We start from the raw sequence: 21215 nt of genomic DNA, 5'->3' as shown, positions 1-21215 counted from the left end.
GGGCAGACCTTTCTATTATTAGTTCTAATCTTGTTAATTTATGATGTATGTTGTGGGAGTGGGTCTGGTAAAGATATATAAGTCCTTGATAAGACTAGCCAGTGGGGGCACTCTCTGTCCCCCTTCTGATGTCTGTGTCAGAAGCTTTCTTTGTCCCTTTTTGCACTTTCATAAAACTCTGCTACACAAAGCTCTTGAGTGATCAAGCCTGGTCCCCAATCCCAAAGCTAAATCTTCTTCTTCAGAGATCACAAATCTGATTCCTTTCACTGTAAACTATCTTTGAGCTCAGACTCATGTCCATTGAGTTGGTGATGCCATTCAATCATTGCATCCTCTGTCTCCCCCTTCTCCTCCTGCCCTCAATCTTTCCAAGCATCAGGATTTTTCCAGTGAGTCAGGTCTTTGCATCAGTTGACCAAGGTATTGGAGCTTCAGCATCAGTCCTTCCAATGAATATTCAGGGTTGATTTCCTTTAGGTCTAGCTAGTTTGATCTCTTTGCTATCCAAGAGACTCTCAAGAGTCTTCTCCAGCACCACAGTTGAAAAACAAATGTTCTTATTTTACCTTGTTGCATCTTTTCTAGGTAAGAATATGCTCCATTATTCTTTCTCCTGAAGGCCCAAATTTCCTCATATTTTTAACCTCAGCTCTCTGATGGGTTTGAATAAAGCAGTGAATTTGAAGTTAGACCAGATTGTTTCCGCTGTGAGTTTGAGAAGGGAGCTAATTCCATTTTTACATCTTAGAGCAAAACCCAAAGTGGAAAAGCATAACTTAAAACATTATTTCTGGTGATTAAACACATACACATTATTGCTAGATTTTAGAAATGATGAACATTTTTTTTTTACAGTATTAACCTACTTTGTCTACCTACATTTTTAACTTGAAGCTACAAAAAGTAACATATAGTCCTGTCTGCCTCCTAAAGAACTAGGAAGCTAACATACAGGAAGTTAACAGCTACTTGTCTTTGTGGGAATATTTACAAGAAGTATACATTTTAAAAATGTTTCCATATTTGCTTTTATATTTTAAGTATAAAAGGAATTGAAGCATAAGCTACCATAAGATACTTTAGGCTGAAATAAAGACTTTTTATTTTATTCTAAGTAAAATATAAATCTATTTTTTAATATATATATAGCAGAGGAATGGTAATACGATTCATATGTGAAAGCTTCAAAGAATATAATCCAGAGAGGTAAGAACAAAGGTTTGAAGATCATTATGAAAGATATCTTAGTAGTCCAACTGAGAAAAAAAAATTCAAAAGTAGTTTAAATATTGCACAAAATGAGAATGTACAGCATTTAGGGTATATTTTGAAATTAAAATTGATAGGTTTGCTAATGGGTTGGATATAGCTTGTGGAAAAAAGTGAGGAGTCAAAGACTAATAGATTATTGGCCCGAAAGTTACATAAATTAAAGTGTCATTTACAAAACTTTATTTAAAAAAAATATTAAGTGAAAATAAAATTTAGTCTCAAATTTAGCAGCTGTCACTTTAGGAGTCTTGGTAGCCTACCTATATGCCTTTGTATAATCTTCCATGTTAGGGAGAACTATATTAGGTAGCAGTGTTGGGTATAGACATCTGGGCCCTGAGATGGGTTAACATTGCGACAAGAATATAGTATGATGTAGATATTCACATTCTACCCCAAAGACTCACACCTATGCTTTATAGAGAGGGACTCCATAGAAAACAAGGAAATGCTTGCATTTGGTGAAATATCTTGCTATAAATAAAATTGGTCACAAAAGATAAAAGATGAGGAAAGATGTGTTTAGAATTTCAGTTGTATTGTTACATTATGTTTTGTTTTGCTGCAGTAAGCAAATCAATTCTGTGAAATCTAGAACAGCTATAAAAGTTTTAAGAAAAAAAGTTCACAAGTGAGTTTCATACAGCTATAACTACAGCTTAAAATTATAGAGACATGATCTTAAAGACTAAGTAAAACTGAGTGCAAGGACACAAGCATTTGAAGTTTCTTTTCAACTAGGGTATCAACTAACTCCAGGAGAGATGAAATTGCAAGAGATATGCTAAGAAAATATTTCAGCAGCTACAAAGGGCTACTAGGTAAATCAGAGTCCAAGTTACGTCTCATAGTTTTGTATCAGGGCCCAAGAAGTACAACAGAAGTGGAAAACAGCTGGTCTTCCCAAGGAGTGAAATTCAACTTTTCACAGTATCCATGAACCAGGGCTGATAGTCCTCCAGAGACACTAAAAGAAAATAACATCATCTTAGATCTCACAGTGTTACCACAATTTTTTAAATACAATTTTTGGTACATACTAAAAGCAAGCTGTTCATAAGGAGGCAGGAAAATGTAATTGAAAACTAAGAGAAACAATAGAAATAGAAGACTCATAGATGTGACAGATACTGGAGTTTTCAAGGACAAATTTAAAATAAACATGCCTAATATGACTTAAAAGATAAAAATTTTGGAAAAAAAATTAGAAATCACAGAAAAATTCATAAGGAAAATTTATTTATTTATTTTTTGTATTAATCTTGGATCTTTTTTTTAAAATTTTTAAATTTTAAAATCTTTAATTCTTACATGCGTTCCAGGATACAGCATGCTTGGGGCTGGTGCATGGGGATGACCCAGAGAGATGTTATGGGGAGGGAGGTGGGAGGGGGGTTCATGTTTGGGAACGCATAAGGAAAATTTAGAACCAATATTACACTAAAATCAACTCAAGAGTTGTTAGTGATGAAACTCATAGCAATACAGGAATGGAAAAAGTCTCTTTACATTATAAAGATTATCTTTAAAAAATTTTACCTACAGCAGGCTTCATAGTTACAAATTTCTTCTAACTACAACAAGAACTATTGTATAATGCAATAAATTAATGCAATAATTTAATGCAATAAATGTAACACAAGGAAAGAAAAAGAATTAAATAAAATGGAAAAGAAAAAATAAAAGTGTACTTGCTAATTAATATAATAGTATATATAAAATTTGAAAATATCCATTATAATTTTTATAATGTAAAATTCAGTTTAGATGTTGGTTAATTAATATGTGAAAATCTAAGTTCAAGTTACAAAAATTGATAAATCATTGTTAACTTTGTAACTCAGAAATGAAGATAAAGAACAATATATATTAATGATATAATTGAAAATATCAAATGCTTAAGAATAAATCTCAGAAGAGTTATGTTAGATATGAAAAATACTATATTGAAGATAAACTAAAGCCTATAGAAATAGGAAGCTCAATATTGCAAAGATCTCAATTCCTCTCATATTGCTTTGTAGGCTCATTGCAATCCCAATTAAACTGCAAATAAAAATCTAGCAAAATGCTTGTATTCTGAAAATCACATCTTTACATTTCTATAAAATTGAAAATAGCCAAGAATAGCAAAGTCAATTTTGAGAGAAAAAGTGGGAGCATTTGTTCTACAGTTATCAAGATTTTTTTAGACTGCTGAAATTAGTTAAGAAATGTGGATTTTGATATTTGAAATAAAATGTTTGAAACAATGTTGTATGTCAGTTACCCATCAGTGAAATTAAATAAATAAAAAGGTGATTAGATCTATGACTTCAAGCCTCAGATGGGTCTCTAGGTTTTTGAGAACACTCTGGACACTGATGAAAGTAGCTATCACAGCATTCTACAAGTACTGACATAGATGTTTGTCTTTTCAATATTAACATTTTCTTTATCTTCCTTCCTGGATAGCATACTGTATATTTTTATTCATTTTTATTCAACTTAAAATTTGTCAAATAAACATCCAATCAAAAATTCTACATTTGACCTCATATTTCACCTTTCTCTACGTACTTGCAGAGCAATCTAAATTTAATGGCTCTCACCTTTTAACCATTAATTAAACTCTTTTGGGAAAAATATGTTCAAGTTGTGGCATGCCGTAATGAAATACAGAAAGTGTAAAATCAGCATTTTTCTTTAGCTTAGGCATTTTTAGACAGGAAGTAAATTAACTACACACAACACTATTGAAGCATTTCACCTTGATGGTTGCCTATGCACATACAGCTCAGGCCAAACAGAGATCACTAGTGTTAGCATCACAATCATATGCTGGTAAATGGTCAGTAATCAACTGGGTGGGATGGCGAGAAACCCTGATCTGTAGCATTTACTGATTTATGTACTGTAAATACTTCCTAAATAGCTTATTTGAAGCTATAAATGTGATGTCATGAAACATAGACTTGGCAAAATTACTCTTCCAAGGCAATCCCCGCCCAAATTGCCTATCATTAAAACATCAATTATAGGCAGTGTAATTGACTAAATAAAGCTCTCTTAAATTATTCTACTTCAGATTTCACATTAAATGACAGTCAGAAATTTGTTGTCCTTTAAAAAATTTTTTTGTGTGAAACTAACATTTAAAGTTCACTTCAGAAGGATTATCATACTAAATCATTTTAATTCCACCAACAATTTCAAGTATATTTGAAAAGGGACAGATGGCCTACAGTGAAGAAAGGACCTCCATATTACATAAGGACACATGCAAAGAGATAGAAAAATGACCTCAGAAAAGCCATGCATCATTAGTTTAGTCTTTGCCTTTAACTACTCTTTTCATACTGTAACTTTGTTTCAGATATCATTCATGAGTGCCCTAGGTTAAGAATTATAATAGAATTTAAATGACAAAAATTCTGTTTCAGTATGAACTGTGCCGACGTTAAAATTTTTAACACATATATTTTAAAATATGCTTTTGGCCAAATGTGCTCAGTCACTTAGTTGTGTCTAACTCCTTGCAGCCCCATGGACTGTAGCCCACTGGGCTCCTCTGTACGTGGAATTTCCCAGGCAAGATACTATAGCAGGTTGCCATTTCCCGCTCTAGGGGATCTTCCTGACCCAGGGGTTGCACACATGTCTCCTGTGTCTCCTGCATCAGCAGGTGGATTCTTTACTACTAGTGCCACCTGGAAAGCCAGCTTCAGAGGTATTTTGACATTTTAAAGCTTTGTATTTTAACTGAGAGTGTTATCTGTGGTCAAATAAAATATAGTTTATTACTAACAAATAGGAAATCTCCAATCTTGCTCCAATTACATAGTTTAGCAAATTCTCCAATTAATATGTATTCTCCAATGGAAAGACCCAATTTGCTATTGCCTTACTGTGTGCCTTCCAGGCTTTAGTCTATGTGCAATTCATTTGCACTGGAAAAAAATGCATTATGAGGATGATAATCTAAGGTTAGCTGCAAACAGTAAGTTTAATTCTTAAATATTTAAAAACTGCCAAGCACTAATCACGGAGAAGGCAATGGCACCCCACTCCAGTACTCTTGCCTGGAAAATCCCATAGAGAGAGGGGCCTGGTAGGCTGCAGTCCATGGGGTCGCGAAGAGTCAGACACAACTGAGCGACTTCACTATCACTTTTCACTTTTATGCATTGGAGAAGGAAATGGCAACCCAGTCCAGTGTTCTTGCCTGGAGAATCCGAGGGAAGGGGAACCCTGGTGGGCTGCTGTTTATGGGGTTGCACAGAGTCGGACATAACTGAAGCGACTTAGCAGCAGCAGCAGCAAGCACTAATCAGATGACATGATCCCAAGTGTTGAACACAAATTAGTTTGCACAAAAAGAGAGCATTTGATAGATACTATTAAAAGAATTATTCTGATATAATTGTGTAGACATTTCTTACTTCTGGTGATCTACATACACTCTTTCAATGGATCTTTAAATTACTTAACAAAAATAGTTTTGGGGATTTAGTTTGTGCTACCATTGGGCTGAGTTCTAGGAACAGGTCCCTACAACAACAAGGGTTAGTGATTTCAGGCGATCAAAATAATTTCTTTTTCAAAAGAGGCATGAAACACCATGATGTGCCAAAAAAGAATTAGCACAGAAGTACATACTTCAATCTACCAACATTTAGAAAATTCCATCTCTAGCATATTCATCACATGTTCTGAGGAAAATTGCACACAGGAGAATTAAATGATTATCTAAAGACAACAGGCCAAATTAATAATTGAGGTGCATAATTTGTGTAATAAAGTAAATTTATTTAAGGGACTTGATTACTCATATTCATTATCTGCACGGTGTGAAGTGCTCTACTTTCAATTCTGCTCTAACTAATGAAAACATCTTTTTACCATAATTGATTGTAAAACAATCCTTATAGATTGTATTATTTTTTTGTGAGTAGTTACATAATTTTTTTCCTAAGGCAAGCATTAATTAAACTTCCTAAATTTGAAAATGTATGATTTTATGATATTTTGAGACATTAACCTTAGAGTAAATTCATTCTAATATTTCTATCTTCTTGATTATTTTCCCTGAATCTCCTCTTTCTCTGTTCATTTTCAAGTAGAGGATATGATAAAAAAATAATCACACATTGTAAGTTTTTATGTTTGATTTCTAAACCCTAAATTCTAACGAGTGTTGAAGTAGTTAGTTGAAAAGAGGGTGGGGACTTCCCTGGCAGTCTGGTTAACATTTTAGCTGCCAGTGCAGGGGAACCAGGTTTGATCTCTGGTTAGGAAGTTAAGATCCCACATGCCTCTCAGGCAAAAAAACAGAACATAAGAAACATACCAATACTGTAAGAAATTCAATAAAGAATTTTAAAAAATAACAAATGTGAAAAGGTGGATTTCAGATAGTAGATCATGCACAAAGCCAATAAGGGAGAATGATTAAGCTTGGGGTAGGGATTCCTTTAAGAATTTGTGAGAGCTGGTGAAAACATTACCGGTAGTTTTCAGCCCAGAGATTTGGTAGCACAGTAAAGCTTCATCCCCAGCTGCCCTCTCAGTTTCCAGAATCTGTGACTGCATCTATGTTATCTATCAAAAGGCATTTTGCAGATATGGTTTTTCTAGTAATCATGCACGAATGTAAGAGTTGGACCATAGAGAAGGCTGAGCACCGAAGAATTAATGTTTTGGAATTGTGATGCTGGAGAAAACTCTTGAGAGTCCCTTGGACTTCAAGGAGATCAAACCAGTCAGTCATAAAGGAAATCAACTCTGAATATTCCTTGGAAGGACTGATGATGAAACTGAAGCTCCAATACTTTGGCCAGCTGACTCATTGGAAAAGACTCTGATGCTGGGAAAGATTGAAGGCAAAAGGAGAAGGGGGTGGTAGAAGATGAGGTGGTTAAATAGCATCACCAACTCAATGGATATACATTTGAGCAAGCTCCAAGAGATAACTGAGGACAGAGGAGCCTGGCCAACTATAGTACATGGGGTCGCAAAGAGTAAGACACGACTCAGCGACTGTGCATAGTTCATGACCTTATGTGTGATTTTGATATTATACTCATTTGAGAACTAATTAGATTCTTTAACTCATTTTATTAATAGGCAAAAATTTATAAACATTATTTGTTTGTAAATTCCTAGTTCTTTATTGGCAAATCTCAAGTCACTGATTGATACTCCTTGATAATAAGCAATACCAAAATAAATGTGTCTATATTGCACTTTATTTTATTGCAACTCTATTTTAGATAGGAAACCAAATACATTGTTTTTTAATTTTTTCCTATCTCATTCCATTTTGTTTTCCTTTTTTTAATCTTGTTTCTTATCTCATTAGGATCTCAGTAAATTACTGACTACTTCTTTCAACATATCCATAACCTAACTCACAATATCATAGTGTTAGAGCTACTTAGAAACTCATATCAAAAACAAAATACACATAGTAAATGGAATGTGTTTGAAAGTAAACACTTAAAACATCAGAGTACTTATTGGAGGAGAATTTTACCAATTTTTAAAAAATTATTTACTTAATCACTAAGCTAAGACTAATGTATATAAATAACTATGTGGGAAATAAGACAGAACTTTAAAAATATATCAGCTTAACTGGATTCATTTTTCTCTTAAATACATTCTATTTCAGGTTCTGGAATTTTTTAAAACAAAAAAAAATAGATAAAATAAGGTCTTTGGCATTCAATTTGCTAGATCCTTAAAACTGGCAATTATATTAGAAGCATTAAAAATGTGTTATGTGTACATACCAAGAGCTCTCTATTTAAATAAACTTTTGAAATTATTTTAGTTGCATAACTTTGCCCATACTCTCCTTTTTAATTTTAATGAATTCTTAAATTGATTCAAGATTTATTTAGTGAGGATTTTAATATTAAAAGAAGAATCAATTCTGCTAATGAATAACAAGATTTCAAAAGAATAACAAGATTTTTAAGAATATTTATAAGGATTATGTGTGGAGGGTGCAATTTGCTTCTACTATGTCAATTAGGATAACCCAAAATATTCTTTTCATTATAACTGCACTTTAGAATTCAGGCAATATTACCAATTTAATATAGTGGTAACATTTTGAAGCAAGAACACTGGAGTGAGTTGCCATTCCCTTCTCCAGGGGACCTTCCCAACCCAGGGATCAAACTCCAGTCTTCTCCATTGCAGGCAGATTCTTTACCGTCTGAGGTAATAGGGAATTCCTCTTAATTGGTAGGCATATAGTATTTTCAATTATCTCCACTAGAGAGAAAATGGAAAAAAGACTCAAAACATCATTTAGTGTATATTTATATTTATTACATAGTTATGTCAGCTAACTTTCAAGTTAAGTTGGTTATTGAAGAGGTTCAAATCTTATTTTTTCATAATATCATAAAATATGAAGGAAATATTTTCACAGTAAGAATAAAGTTAATTTATGAAAAAAATAATAATTTTATATTGATAAAGTATTAGTGATCATCAGATCTAAATTTTCTTTTTTAATAGGAAAGGAAATTGAAAGTGGAAAGTTTATGGACTTGCTCAAGGTTTTTGACTACCTAAGAGCATTCAAAAATATGAAATTTTACCCTCACTTTGGTTTTGTTTATTTTCTTTAGGTTATGGCAGTAAATACATTGATTTTTACATAAAATGCTATATGAATTTTATTGCACACAGTTTTTGAGTACTTTAATATATGTCATAACTGAGAAGCATGTGTTTTATTACAGTTGGTTAATACATTTATCCAGTCCTTCACCTTACACTTTGACGTTTTGAAGATGTTTGCTTTAGATTACAAAAAAAAAAAAAAAAAACCCACCAAATATCTCTATCCTTTCCCCAGTCTCTCCTCCCACACTTAACACTGAAGATAAATAGATGCAGAAGAAATAGAATGAGTGGGAAAGAAGAGCGAGTAGAAAGACATGCTCTGCTTCGTCACTTGGGCTGCCTGAATTTTAAGGACCAAGTGTGAACTGAGGAGGTGGATGATAATTCAATTAAATTTAACATTAAAGTTTTAAATGAATTAATGTAGGATAAGGGATGTATCCAGGAGAGAAAGCAAGAAATAACCTTGGAACTGCATTAGAGACACTAGTTTTAATGGCCCTGTAGGGAAAAGAATATGAGACCTTACACTCACTCATATGGCAGTGTTTGAACTGAAATGACTTATACAGTATATGTACACCTTAGGGGTCAATGTGTGGCATAGGAAAGTATTTTCTCTCTGTTGAACCTAATCAAGAATCTTAAAATTAAATCCGTAGCTTTGAAAGATAGGAAATTCAACAATACAAATGTATATGCCATGTTTACACTATTTTATAAATACTAGGCTTTTTAATGGAGAAGGCAATGGCACCCCACTCCAGTACTCTTGCCTGGAAAATCCCATGGACGGAGGAGCCTGGTGGGCTGCAGTCCATGGGGTCGCTAAGAGTCGGACACGACTGAGCGACTTGACTTTCACTTCTCACTTTCATGCATTGGAGAAGGAAATGGCAACCCACTCCAGTATTCTTGCCTGGAGAATCCCAGGGAGCGGGGAGCCTGGTGGGCTACCGTCTATGGGGTCGCAGAGTTGGACACAACTGAAGCGACTTAGCAGCAGTAGCAGGCTGTTTAATATCTTCCCAAGTGGCACTAGTGGTAAAGAACCTGCTTGCCAATGCAGGAGACATAAGAGAGGCAAGTTCGATCCCTGTGTTGGGAAGATCCCCTGGAGGAGGGCATGGCAACATACTCCAGGATTCTTACCTGGAGAATCCCTATGGACAGAGGAGCCTGGCGGGGGGTTACAGTCCACAGGGTCACACAGAGTCAGACACAACTGAAATGACTTAGCATGCACACAGGTTGTTTAATGTAATTCACACTGCAACTGCTGTTTTATCTTCAATGGAACAGAGATAATTCACCTTTTTAACTACTAAACCAGGGGCTGTCCTTATCTTTAGTAGTTTGAATACTTTGAAAGTTGGTTTTATCATGGTATGACTTCAAATATCAACATGTTCTCTCCACTGGAAGATCTATAGGATGAGCATTGTATTAAGTCTGGGTTCTCTCAAGAAACAAAACTATTAGGATATATACATGTATATATCTTTATCTATCTATCTATCTATAAAGAAAGAGACAGAGAAAAGAAAGGAAAGGACGAAAAAAGAAAGAAAGAGAAAGAAAGGAAGTTATACTGTAAGAAATTGGCTTATGTGATTATGGAGGCTGATAAATCCAAGCTGGAGTTCAAAGGCCTGAGAACCAGTATAACTGATGATGTAAGTTCCAGTCCAAGGCCATATCCAGAGACAGAGAAGGCTAATGTTCCAGCTCAAACACAACCAGGCAGAAAATTATCCCTTCCTCTGTCTTGTGTTTTATTGAAGCCTTCAATTCAAATGTTAATCTTGGGAGTTCCCTGGTGGTCCAGTGGTTCAGAATCTGCCTTCCAATGTAAATGTTAATCATGTCTGAAAACACCCTCACAAACTCACTTAGAAATACTGTTTGTTTGAAAATCTGGGCCCCTCATGGCCCAGTCCAGCTGACACTTAAAATTAACCATAACAAGACTTACACAGTCAAAGGAACAATGAGATAATGTTTTCAGAAAGGTGGCTTTTGAGAAATATCTATTACCCATTCAATTGACTGTGGAAGTTTCTGTAGGTTTTCCTTTCATGTTTCTAAAGAAATTTGTGAGCATTGCTATCACTGCATATCAGTATTTTCATATGAACTTGAAATCTGTGTTGGTGACCTTCACAATTGCCTTAATTAGCATAGTCTTACTAAGTGAAGGCAGTTACATTGGTTTACTACATTACTTACATACATTCATAGCTTAACATCATTTTCTTCAAAAGAAAACTGCAAATATGCCCTTAGTTTGACCCACTGTATTAATTTAAATGTCTGGAAATCAAGCAAAATATTTAAATCAGGCTTTTGTATAATACTGGGGTTTAAGAACACGTTTAGGTAGCAATGCAATGAAGCAGTGAAACTCTGAGTTTTATGTTTGCTTTCATGAATCTGAGATTAAAAACTGCTTCCTGTGCATATCTCTATATGATACTGTATTTAAATATATACAAAATATTTATATAGTTAATTACTTGAATTTACCTAAATTATGGGTTTTATCTTTAATAGTTTACTTAATCCTCTCTCACTAGGGAGAGGGAGTAAACTGTGGTCACTCTAATTTATTTAGAAAAATACTTGTCTAATATTTCTACCTTCTCTAACAGGAAATTAGGAATGACATTTTGAACAACCAATCACCTGGCCAGTGGCAGGCTTATTGTCATGCACCCCAGGAAAAATATAAGTTCATGAAGGAGCCCTAAAAAAACTACCAAGGTCAGCTTTAAAGCACTTAAAGTTTCTATCCATCCTATCAGGATATTTTAAATTGAAAGTAAAAGTTGCTCAGTCGTGTCTGACTCTGTGACTCCATGGACTATACAGTCCATGGAATTCACCAGATCAGAATACTGGAATGGATAGCCTTTCCCTTCTCCAGGGATCTTCCCAACCCAGGAATTAAAAATTTCTGTCAAATAAGTTCAGGGAAACTTTTGTTCATAAACCTAATGTGTATATATACTGTATATACTGCATATGTTTAATGGATATTAGAGAAAAGAATATATATATATGGATATATATAATATGTACATAATATATGCATACTATATAGAGGGTATAGATGTAGTATAGCATAGAATTATAATATAGAACAGTATTCCTTTGTATAACATTCATTATGAGATTTTATATATATAACATATATGTTTCCACTCCTTAGGCCAGATACACTATCCTTCAAGTTCCTAGCATAATTATGAACTCCTAGAAATCATAATACACTCAGTAAATTTTTGACAGTAAATGAACGAATGTGTGAATGAATGCAGAAATATCAGGACTTGTAATTTTTGACATTCTAACCCAAATATTTCCTGAAATATAATCATCACATATCATGGGTTAGATTTATTTTCTTTTTAACTTATACAAACAAGAAAAGTATGATATTCACAAAAAATAAAAATAATAAAAAATAAAATAAAACTATAAAACCCCAAAGTTTCCAAAGTTAATATTGAGTGAGTGGAAAAAAATCAAACTAAAACTTTCCCATATGTTCAGTAGTAAGGGAAAAAAAAAAAAAAACACACACACACCCTTAAATATGCCTTTGAAAACATGAAGAGAAGAGGAGGTCCTGAGAGCCCAAGATAGAGTGTTTCAAATGGCAGGGGGATAATATGAAAATGTGAAATGTGAAAATGAGTGAGGAACACAGTCCTTCACTCCATCAACACCCTCTGAGATGCTGTAAAAGGGACATATGGGAGCTCAGGCTTAACTAAGAAGTGGGAATTTCCTTGCCGTGATCATAATGATTTTATAACATTTCTTATACTTCTGAGGAGATGGCGTGTTTTAAGATAACAAAAAATGTCATATTTATTATAAGCTGTTTAAAATGTTTTCTTTTAAACATAATGTTATTCGCATAGCATATATACATGAATATGAACATATACTTCCTATCATAATTAGTGCAGAGGAAACAATGCCACCTATCTCATTTAACGGTGCCAAAGATGTATTTAGAAAATAAATCAGTTCTTCATTAAAAGATCTGTTATGAGTCCATTTATTTTACATTTAAAAAATGAAGATATTATCAGCATCTCGGGCCATCTTCCATAAAAGACACTGTCGCATATTTAACTGTTAATGAGAAGTGAACAGAATTTTAACTCTATCAAATAAACTTGGAAGCACATTGCTGACACATATCTACAGGGAATGTGGCAGTAGGAGCTGAAATATTAGCATAGTAGATGATATAAAGAGTTGATGCTAGAGAAAAAGATGAGTGTATACACAGATTCCTACCACATCTGTTTTGAAAGGTGAACTTTGTACATGATATGAGATGTATTTGAAGCGGTTCTACGCAGGAAAATATGGAATATACCATCTTAGTGATTTTACTCATGTCATTAATGTAAAAAAAAAGGAGTGGCAAGTTTAAAAATTTTATGTATATAACTAAATGGCACAGTCATAAAGAATCCACCAGCTAATGCAGGGGATGCAAGAGATCTGAGTTTGATCCCTGGGTCAGGAAGATACCCTGAAGTGGAAATAGCAATGTGTTCCAGTATTCTCGCCTGGAAAATGCTATGGACAGAGGAACCTGGTGGGCTACAGTCCATGGGGTCTCAAAGAGTTCTGAGTGCATACACACAGTATATACGCATATACATACACTGTATACATATATATAGATTTGTGTTTATATTCTTTTGTCATCCCAAATGTATTTGGAAGAGATTACTAATTGGATAGTCTGAACTAGACTGAACATACCTGTACTTCTTTATGGTTTCACTTTCTAACTATACAAAATGTTTTAGTTACTAAAAAGGTCACAGTTCTAAAAATCCAGGTTGTATCAAAACAAATTTTGTAAAACAAATCTATTTTCATAGTTCAATTGGTGGATTCAGTCATTTGAGGTTATAGGGGACATATTCTTTTACACAGGTGAACATGGAAGTGAGGAAGAAACCTTTGAAATATGAAGTCATTCTCTTTTATTACATTTTTTTTTTTTTACTTGAATTCCCAAGGCTGTATCTTCCACCCAACTGCAGACAGCTAGACCTAAGACACTGACTTCCTCAAGGGAACTGTTGTTTCTGTGGAACCAGCAAAGACGTAGGATGAAATGCTTTATATTTTATGCAGTTAGAAAAAATTCACTGTGAACTACACAGTGAATATCGAACTCTGTCTGGAAAAAAAAATCCCCTTGTCTGGGCACATGTATCAGTTTCTGGAATCATTTTCGGCTGCCATAACTGAGGGTGGAGGGGCGCCCTTGGCCTCTAGTGGGTACAGGCTATATCTGCTGTGAATCCTAAAACACCCATGATGGCTTCCACCACACAGAAAAACTCAATTCAAATGTTGATAATGCCGGGTTGGCAAACCCTGGGTTAGAGGAAATGAGGAAAGAAGAGCTTCATTAACATGGGAGGAGAGGTAAAAGCAAGAGATCACTAAGCTCTTTGCATCCTTTACCAGAATTATGGAGGCCTGTAGAAATTCAGTCTGTTGGCAGAGAGTATGAGCTCCATTCCTGTGAGTGCTAAACATCATCTATGCCAACAAAATAATTTGACTGCCCTCTCTTTGCAAGCTAAGAAGGATTTTCCTATTAACAAGCAGCAAGTATATTACCTACTAATTGTTCAAGGAGTTCTAATGCCTACTTTTGATCCCATGATTTGTTACCTTATCAAACAGACTTCCTATAGACCACCCCTGTTTCCATGACTGAGGTCATCAGGCACTTTAAAGGGAGATGCTGTAAAGGGAAAAGCCTCTATATCTAGCCCCAGGAGGATCAGAGAACATCATCTGAAGAGTGACCTTTGAGCAGTGTGGTGATTGAACACCCTCCACATTATCATATGCACATCTTCCTCTTCAAAAGTAAACTTTTTGCGTGAGGCTTCCCTTTCAGCTCAGCTGGTAAAGAATCTGCCTGCAGTTCAGCAGATACTGGTTCAATTCCTGGGTCAGGAAGATCCTCTGGAGATGGGATAGGCTACCCACTCCAGTATGCTCCAGCTTCCCTGGTGGCTCAGCTGGTAAATAATCCAACCACAAAGAGGGAGACCTGGGTTCGATCTTTGGGTTGGGAAGATCCCCTGGAAAAGGCTACCCAATCCAATATTCTAGCCTGGAGAATTCCATGGACAAAGAGTTGGACACCACTGAACTGCTTTCACTTTTCACTCTTAAAAGATAATTTGAAAGTCTCTATCTTAGCAAACAACTAAAAAGAGATTGGAAAACTGTATTGAAAGGAAATAATATTTACTTATATTGTTGTTTGCCTTACATGCATATTTCCCTTGTAAGTCCATAGTAATTTCCAGGAGAAGTCATCGTGATGTAATTACTTTCATGAGATTGACAGCAACAGCCCATCTATTATAGATTTTTATGGCATGCTAATTTCCCATCTGTCCGGGGCACTTCTTTTCATGTGCCAACATTTTATAGAAAACTTATAAGAATTGAAAGCATGCTCCTCTTCTAATTGCAGCTTGACAATTATTAATGCAATATACTTGCTAAAGGAGAAGGCACGCCTCTTCATTTTTTAAAAAGGTCATTTTTATTAAAAAAGAATGTTCATTATAAGCTCCAAATTGAAAATAATTTTCTCGTCATATAAGTAGGCTCTGTCCCTTTTTCACACTTATCCCTAATCCTAGAATGACTTCCTTTCACACGTTTATTTTTCCCAATATTCTCTGTGAAATTTCTTTTACATTAAGAACTCTGCAAGAAGTCCTCCTTGAAACATACCATGTAGAAGATTATAAAATTAGCATTAACTCTTTCATGAAAACATTGTGGATGCTATAAGTGAATCAACCAGTGACAAGTTGAATGAATTTTTTTCTCGGTTATGAGAGAAAGCAAAAGAATATGATAGAAGGCTTAAGAAATCTTAACTTGAAGTATACATTTAAGCTACATCAGAGAACATTATGAAAGCTTGTTTTTACTTCTTACTCGGTGTGGTGTGCTCCAAGTAAATGACATTTATGCCAACATATTGCTTGCTTTGTTATTATGAGTGGCTTGAGGGGCCTGGACTCACAAGGCCTCTGGACAGATTGCCTCACATCGCAAAAAATTTTATACTCTTACTTGTACATGGGACAGATGTTATTTGAGTGAAGAGAGCCGTTATTTCATATTCCAATGTTTGTATATGTCATTTTATTAGAGACTAGTCAAAAAAACACGAGATTGATGGCATTGCAAGGGAAGAGAACATACACGGAAAACTAGTAGGGAGACCAGAGTGACATACACAAAATAATACTGTAGAAATCGTTTTGATCATAGAGTGTTGTTATAAACTAGGAAAGTTTTTGAAAATATTGTGTAAAATATAGATTTTAAACAAAATTCCCAGATAAAGAAGAAAGGAAATTTTGCTTTGGAGGGATAGGACTTGACCTGAGAAGCATGTACTTTAAAATGACCCCAACATAGTTTCTCCCACTTAATAAATCCATCAACAAATGAGGACATTATTGTCTCCTTTCTCAACTGATGCAGGGGGGAATCCTCAGTTTGACTATAATGCCACTAAAATGGGGTGAAAAAAGCAATATGAGTGAGAAAGCTAAATTTAGCAAGGTTGATTAGATAAATACTCAGCTGATGTGACAATTATTGAAACCAGCATTTGCAAGTTGCGTTAGATCTGCACTTTTTTCATTTAATTTATTTGAATGCTCTGAATACAGATTAACTCTCTTAGCCTAATATTTCTTGGTTCATCAGCATTAAAATGAGAACTGCAAGTTCCTTGGAATAACCTTTAAATTGTTTCCTCTAACTTCAGCAAAACTTTTGACAGTATCTCTAAATCTCCTTCAACTATTATTTTGTCATGTTCAACTCTTCCTAAGTTGTTTTTAATTTTGTTTTTTCACCAAGGGCTAGAGTTTTAAAATTGACTTTTAAAAGCAATCCACAAATTTTGTCTTGGAGACAGGGGGCACAAAGCAAAGAACTTCCAAGTCTTTATTTAGATACACTAGCAAAACTTCAGGCCATATGGTGGCTTTGAGAATAAGTCCCTAAAATATAGCAAGGAGCATAGTGAGGGTGGTCAGACAAAATGTTTTATGCATGATGTTTTCCCCACATTTTCAGTAGCAGAAAAGAAAGTGTAAACAATAAAGTTCTTGTTACCATCTCCACTGCTTTTTTCTAAAGACTCGGGGAGGAAATTCACTGAAGGCACTGCACGGTATAGGTTATATCAGATATAGTGCACAGAAACCAAATCGTTTCATAGAAAAGCATTTTGAAAATGGAGTGAAAAATAAAAGGAAGAAAAGGAAAGAAGGAAAGAAAAGCCCTAATGAAAAGACTGAAGAAAGATCTGTAGGCAATGCTGGACAGAAAACAGTCTCAAGATTTTTAAGTTGATACGTAGCTTAAAAATGTCATATTGAGTAAATCAACTGTACTTCAATAGAAGGAAAAGAAAAAGTATCATGGACCACCCTCATTTAAATGAAATAACAATAATAATAGGATCATATATACATATATGAATAAGTGTGGTAGCATGGGTTTTGAGAAAAAAATCTGGCACATTTAATTCAAATATTAAAGTGCATTTTAAACAGGAAAGCAAGTCAGATTTTCTAGGTCAAAACAATCTCCAGAAGATAAAAATGAATTAAGTTTATGAATGCTTCAAGGTGAAATGGACCAGTCTTAAATTCTGTGATTTATAATTCTCTCTGAGAGTTTTTGAAGGCACTTCAGGAAATTACAATTTTATGCTTCTTTTTCAAATGTTCTATAAAACAATAATTTAAAATATATCACAAAATCAAACATTTTGACTTATCAACAAAATTGAGAGGTAGTTATATAACTGATTTGAAATTATTATATTTTACTATTCTCATTATGTGTCTAGTACTTTAACAATATTAATTATGTTACCTAAAGAATATATATAGTTTCCTTAGGTTTTCTTATTCCTATTTGCAATAGTTTCTGGATTTTATAGCACAAGAAACAAAATTTTATATTTCTGTTTTTCCTTTTGATAATGATAATAATCCTTATATGTATGATTGATCCACTCCAAAATAACCATAATAAATAAAATTAAAGATTAACTTTTATACCAAATTCAGTTTTTATGTAAGTGAAATCCTTCAGTCTGTGTGACAATAATCATCTGCGTACACATGTTTGTTTTGGTCACATATTCTTTTTAGAATTTTATTGCTTAGTAAGAAAGCCCAGTGAAATGAATGATTTTCTATTGTCACTTCTGTTTTCCCAGTATGACTTTCACAGGGGTGTATTCTAGTCTAGCCTAGTGCTAAGTGCTCAGAAAAGTTAGACCACAGAGGATTATACCAATTGAGAAAACACTTTTAGATAAATTTCACTTTCTACAGAAGGCAGCATTAACAAATGTGCCTTTTTTACTGACACTATTTTGAGGTAGAATTAACAATTTTTTTTTTCTTGTAGTGAAGAAGTACTTTTTCCACGCACTAAACCACATATTCTACATTTCTGTGCATTACCTTTCACTTAGGCCATTTCCGTTTAGGAAAATAACTTCAAATTGATTTAAAACACAACAGCTTTAAAAAAAAATAAAGAATCTATGATTTTGTCTGTCCAGAGGCAATAAAATATTAGCCTAAATTTTAACTTTTTTTTTTGGTTAACATTACTCAGTCATTTAGTTGTCACACATGTATTTGAAATCATGCAACAGAATCAAATGTATTTTAAATATTTTCAGATAATTATATTAATTATAGGACAACTTCTGTTTACTGAGTAACAAAATCTACTTCTTAGCAAATAGCAGCGTGGCCCAAGAGTTTTAAGATCTGTGATTAGCAGCCCTTGTTCTGCTTCTGGATATACCAACTTTTTCTCGTTGCAAGATCTTCAAACTCTTAGAAGCTGCGTTTACCATAAAATTGCATCTGCTGTACCTGTTAAGCAAAGGAGATGTTTATGAATTTTCAAACCCCTGTCATCTTTTAAAGCAAATTGGCTTTATTTATTTTTTTAGTAAAATCATCCTGGTTTCTTCATTCACGGCAGATTTGATGATGGATTCAAATGCCCTAGCTGAAAGCCACGAGTTTTAATTTTGGTTTATTTTCCTTTGTAAAACATAACCTTTGATGATTATTATAGTGGTGTTCTGCAAGTGATAAACTCTTTTTTATATTAATAATTCAGCTATATTTTATTTTATCTGTAAAGGATGGTTCATTTACATGTAAGATTCAAAACTGAAGTGTTTTCTTTATTTTTTTCAGTAGTCTAAAGCTATTACTGCTTGCATATATAGACAAATGCATCTATATTTGCTAATGAGAAACAATATCTTGAAATCATACCTTTGTAGGTAGTTTGTCTCTTCTTTCTGGCTCAAAAAATTTGTTTGTTGAGATTACACTTTCACGTCAATGAATCTATATTTATATTTGTTATATATATATATATATAGTAATCCAAAGCTTAAAATGATACAGCATAAATTCTTCCTGGATAGATATAGCCCACACCCAGATAAATTACTTTGGGAGATTATCTAAGTATTAGCTTAAAAAAAAAAAAAGCTTGGTTATGAGGATGGAAACTGTTGTCCTGGACAATATGAAACTCATTTTCTAGCTTTCTAGAAAGCCCAATGTTAGGTTCCCCAAGAGACTGGACCCTTGATGCTGGGTAGCTAATTCACTGTGATATTTTAGGTGCTGATATATTTATTCAGATAATCTCCAAAGATTATCTGTACATTTATTTTGTTTAAGAAACAAATAGACCTGCACATTTTTTTAAAAAATCTGGTACATAGAACCACTGTAAAAGAAAAGTGGAAATATACATAATTTGTAATTTCCACTGTCAATTCTATTTGGAGTGTTTTATTCAGATTTTTCTATCAAGTCCTTTATATATAATTTTGTTTTTCCCAAGATCTAGATGTTAGAATTTAACGAGCAAAATGTTTATTTCTATATTTTAGTGATTTTCAGTTTCTCTATCAATTCTGGACTCTATCTCAATTAATTATTTTTCTTTTTATTAGTGACTGTTTGTTTCTATAGTTTGAAAACAATGAGCACAACCAATAGCCTGTCTATAGGCATAGAATTCTCCTCAACTCTCATGGACATGGACCATTTTCATTCTTATGTGATCTCGACATCTCTCTCTGCACCTCCTCTCTTCTTTTCTCTTTATCGACCTTATCATTTTCCTTGCTCATAGGGTTGACTGTCAAGGCTTCTCTGACTTCTTGCATATAATATCCATTTAGATTTGCCAATTTGTCAACCCTAAAAATGGACTCAATCATTTAGAATTTCTTAGATAAAATTCCCAAAAGAGCCATTCTGGTTCATCCTTTTTTTTTTTTTTTTTTTTCATGTCATGCCATAGATAGTATTTTGACCAGATTGGGCTCAGCAACTTGGATTAGTCACCTGCAGCCTAGGTGACGGGAGAGGTACAGTTGTCAAATGGTAATACCCTAAAGTAAGTTCAGGGAGGACAGAAGCATCTATGAGCAGAGGGTTAAAAACGGGTTGATCTTAATTTTTTTTACAGATAAAATCCTTGAAATCAGGAGCCCAAGATCCTTCTGACCCTTGTAATCTCAAGTGGGAGGTGTCAGAAGAGGATAACTGGAATGTGGGGGCCCAATGTTCAAAGCAAGTCTGCTTTTTAATCCTTAGATATTGTTCTTCATTGTGAAACAGACCTCATTCAGTGTTGGACTGTTCACTCACTAATTAAGAATGTGAGATGGGATCAGGTCATTGTGAGATAAGACAGTTTATCCAACTGATGATGCAGTAATCCTGCACAGTGCAAGTGGAACTGCGGGTTCAAGTATGTGAATAGCACAGGCGGCCAATACTAAATACAAACAAAATTCAAAGTTAAAGTAATTATGTTCAAACCAAATTAATGAAATAGTCAAATGTCATATTTCTTAAAAAATGCATTTAACATAGTGTATGCTTACACATGTCTAAATGGATATGTTTACAGTAGAAGACAGATGAAACAAGGGTGAGTGTGCAAAACTAATCCAGAGGGAAATATCAGTAGATCTTAAATGAGCAATATGTAAAGTTAAGATTGAAACAATTAATTAAAATAGAATAATTTCAATAAATTGATGGCAAAAACTCTATATGTATGTGCACACAATATGTATTAAGACTACATAGAAATTACATTTAGAATGCAACATGACATCTCTTTTTTACCATATGAGCTGTACT

The 21215-nt window shown here is 34.0% G+C and overlaps 1 long non-coding RNA gene across 1 annotated transcript in view; it reads right to left on the bottom strand.

Annotated features, from left to right (window-relative positions):
- Positions 1-1078: 1078 nt before the first annotated feature.
- The window catches only part of LOC105602770 (uncharacterized), a 115087-nt gene continuing 94950 nt past the window's right edge, over positions 1079-21215 (bottom strand). The window contains exon 3 of the long non-coding RNA XR_001021520.4: positions 1079-2242. This is a non-coding gene — a long non-coding RNA (uncharacterized LOC105602770). The remainder of the gene's footprint in view (positions 2243-21215) is intronic.

The sequence above is a fragment of the Ovis aries genome, chromosome 17 (genome assembly GCF_016772045.2).
Source record: "Ovis aries strain OAR_USU_Benz2616 breed Rambouillet chromosome 17, ARS-UI_Ramb_v3.0, whole genome shotgun sequence".
NCBI classification, from domain to species: domain Eukaryota; kingdom Metazoa; phylum Chordata; class Mammalia; order Artiodactyla; family Bovidae; genus Ovis; species Ovis aries.
Note: the sequence above shows the minus strand (reverse complement) of the source record. Positions and strands in the feature narration are given on the sequence as shown.